This window comes from Chiloscyllium plagiosum, unplaced genomic scaffold (assembly GCF_037043375.1).
Source record: "Chiloscyllium plagiosum isolate Xiang-an unplaced genomic scaffold, Cpla_swu_hap1 HiC_scaffold_18, whole genome shotgun sequence".
Classification (NCBI taxonomy): Eukaryota; Metazoa; Chordata; class Chondrichthyes; order Orectolobiformes; family Hemiscylliidae; genus Chiloscyllium; species Chiloscyllium plagiosum.
Genome location: NW_028270156.1, coordinates 119,814,584 through 119,818,130, shown reverse-complemented (window position 1 = coordinate 119,818,130; position 3,547 = coordinate 119,814,584). Strand labels below are relative to the sequence as shown.

The 3,547-nt window shown below is 44.4% G+C and overlaps 1 non-coding gene across 1 annotated transcript; it reads right to left on the bottom strand.

Annotated features, from left to right (window-relative positions):
- Positions 1 to 1,045: 1,045 nt before the first annotated feature.
- Positions 1,046 to 1,127, bottom strand: trnas-aga (transfer RNA serine (anticodon AGA)). Its single transcript has one exon. It is a non-coding gene; the product is annotated as a tRNA-Ser (tRNA).
- Between the last annotated feature and the right edge of the window lie 2,420 nt (positions 1,128 to 3,547).

The following is a 3,547-nucleotide window of genomic DNA, read 5'->3' as shown; positions in this document are numbered from 1 at the left end:
GTGGGACAACACTACTATTATAGGGCAAGCCAAACAAAGAACAACCAGGGAATTCCCAGAAGCATGGCACTCATCCACAAACTCCATCAACAAACACATCGACTTGGACCCAATATACCAGCCACTGCAGCGGAGAGCTGAAACTGACAACAGGAAGCGGCAAGGACAGGCCACCATAAATGCCGCACGAAACACCACAGAAGCGCTTCACAGGAGGTTCCCAAGCACTGAGGATGCCACCTAGACAGGGGACGAAACGTTTCCAACAAAAAACTTCCAGCTCGGCGAACAGAAACACATCATTGTCTTGAGTGTTCCAGAGTTTTTCATTGTCCCAGAGTCCAGATGAAGTTTGCATTCCTCACGTACGTGAGCGAGAATGACTTCAATGTCTCAGATCAGTTCCTGTCCCGAGAACATCAGAGTCAATGTCCCGTCCTCTACTCGGTCCGACAGTTCACACTTCTTCATTCTCCTCTGATTCCATTTCCCAAAGAGTTTCTCAAGATTTACAAAGCTGGAGCCTAAATTATATGGTTTGCTTCCTAAACATTTTTTCAACTGCCAACTGACAATATTTTCATAGTGTCTCTTCACAATCCTCTGGCTTGCACCATGTCCAGGGATGAGAAGTCCCGTTTGGTGGAGAGATTCCCGAGGCTGATGAGTTTCACTTTGGAACAAAAATGGTTAAGTGGCGATTTCCTGCGGTTGTTTCTAATGATGGAGAGGGAGCGGTGGGGAATGAGCACTTTGACGAGCAGGAGGAAGTGTTGCCACTGACCCGAGTCAGAGAACAGAGGACAGGGATTAAAGGAATCTAATGAAAAGCAGCAGTTCTGCTCAGGACGTTCAATAACAGCTGCAGAAACCCGATGTGTCGAGCAGTGTATCTGGAAAGAGAAACAGAGTTAATGTTTTAAATATGGAACATTTCTGATGAAGAACTCGAGTTTCCCAAGTCTAATCAAATTACCGGCCTGGTTCACAAAATAGTTTTTCTGAATTTTGAGCGATAATTGTACCAGCAGGAATGCATTCATAACGTAGTCAGCAGGATTCGAACCTACGTGGGGAAACCCCAATGGATTTCTATTCCATCGCCTTAACCACTCGGCCATGACTACAGATGGCTCAGGCGGGTTGAGCATAGACCAAATCAGCCGTAATCTCATTGAAAGCTCTCGCTGTCTTGATGAGCGAAATGCTTCCATCTCCTTTCATACCTTTGCTGTCATTTGGAAGGTGCGAGACACCAATGTAAAAGAAGAAAAGCACAAAGGTAGTAAAAGATGTTTGCAGGCAAACTGAGTCAAAATTTTTTATTGAAAGGAAAATCACACTTGGCAATTTGCCATATCTCTTTGCGAACATGACCAGCAGAAGTAAGCAAAGGAGCTATTGATCTCAGTATTCTCGGACCTGAAGCAAACAAAATTTAGTGACATATTCATTTCTTTTTCTGGCGAACTAAATGATCTTTCCTGATGGTTACAATGAAAGAGATGGTTCCCAATAAGAGACAGAGATTAATTCGCATGTAGATATATTTCAATGGGACACGATTCATTTTCAGTCCCTAATTACCCCAGAGATGGAGGAGGTGAGCTACTTTTCTTCACTCTTCAACTCCTCAGCACGGAGGTACAAACATGAAACCGCTAGAGATGGAGTTCTTGAATTGGGAACCAGAGACACTGAAGAAACTAGGCTAAAGTGAGGACTGTAGATGCTGGAAACCTGACTTTAGGTCAGAGTGATGCTGGAAAAGGACAGCAGGTCAGGCTGCATCCGAGGAGCAGGAGAGTCAACGTTTCTGTTGCCAGTCATGCTCCGCTGCACAAACAATTTTCGTTTTTGGCTCAGATTTCCTGCATCTGCAGCTATTTGTTTTATGTTTACCTTCATAATGTTTTGGACAAAACCAACGACCTGCCAGCATCGGAAAATCGGCAGACGTACTGGAACACCGATATGTTTGCTGAATAATACAACCATTCCATGAGCGGGAATACGATCCGGGCCACGGTGCTGAGAATACCGAATCCTCACAATTAAATAACAAGAGAAGGCGATAGATACTATCGTACATGGTGTAAATAAAACACCCTGTCTGAACATTTTCGTTGCAGATTTTTTTCATATTGTCTTCGAAGATTTACAAAGTGGGAAAAGGCCATTCCGCCCGTGTGCATTGCGGCTAATCAGAGAGCCATCTATTCTAGTCGCAGTTTCGAACTTTGGCCCAAAGTCTCACGTGTTCTAATGTTTCCAGGTCAAATGTCAATGAGGTTATCCTATGTTCTTACATGTCACAATAATGGGACAGAAGTATAACGAATTGTAACTCTTTTGAGGAACTCATGCTCATTTTCACCCACAGAGGGAGACACACCAGAAGATACCGCCAAACAGACGGAAGTGTCCGTTGTGGAGAGCTGGAATTTGAAATGGACAATAGGACAAATGCAGGCTTTTCATGCGGAAGCACAGTGGCGATGTCCCGAGAAAACTTGACAGGGGAGCGTCAAAGTATACCACGGTTAAAGCAAAACACTCCCCCTCAAGCCAGGTAGGCCTCGAAACTACAATCTTCTGATCCGAAGTCAGACACGTTCTCCATTATGCCACTGGCCCAAGTGAAAGGCTGGCGATTGGCAGAATGTCGATATGTAATGCCATGAACTTTCACGGAATCAGAATTAAAAAAGTGAACAAGCACCGAAGATACTCACCAACATTGCTTCACTTCGAAGTTTCGAATTTGTGAAGCAGTGCCTTTCACTGGCAAAGGAGAAACATTTGTCCTCAGCTGCCTGCTTCAGGGTCGCGTCCTTCTCTGCTGGAAGTTTCCATCGTTTTAAAAACAGTCACGACGCGATTTCATGATCCACTCCAGTGAAAACGTGTCATGGTGTCGTCCAAACAAGACCCTGCAGAAACTCGGCGAGAAACCTCTGGTCATTTCGAGCTCAGGATGTGGAATTAGACGAGATGCGTGACACCTTTTATTGGCGCCGCCACTTCACTGAAATTAGCGGCTCAAAACGAGCCGTTGTAAACATCAGCCTGATTTGTACCTTCCTGCAGTGCATTTGCTAAACAAAATCAGATCGCTCCCATCCGGCCCAGCTGACTTATCTTTTTTCACACTCTGCAGTATTTCAAATATCTCTTCCTTGTGAACCTCAATCTCTTCTCGTCTAGACGCAAGTAGCTCTGCATCTTCCTCGCCAATATTTTCATTTTCTATAGCGAACACTGTCGAAAAATATTTATTTAGTACTTCCCCTATCTTCTCTGACTTCACACACAACTTCCCACTATTATCCTTGATTGTCCCAAATTTAACTCTCGTCATTCTTTTATTCCTGACATACCTATGGAAGGCCTTAGGGTTAACCCTGATCCTATCTGCCAACAACTTCTCATGTCTCCTCCTGGCTCTTCTCAGCTCTCTTTTTAGGTCTCTCCTGATATCGTTGGAACCCTCGAGCGCGCTAACTGAGTTTTCACATTTTATCCTAACATAAGACGTCTTGTTCTT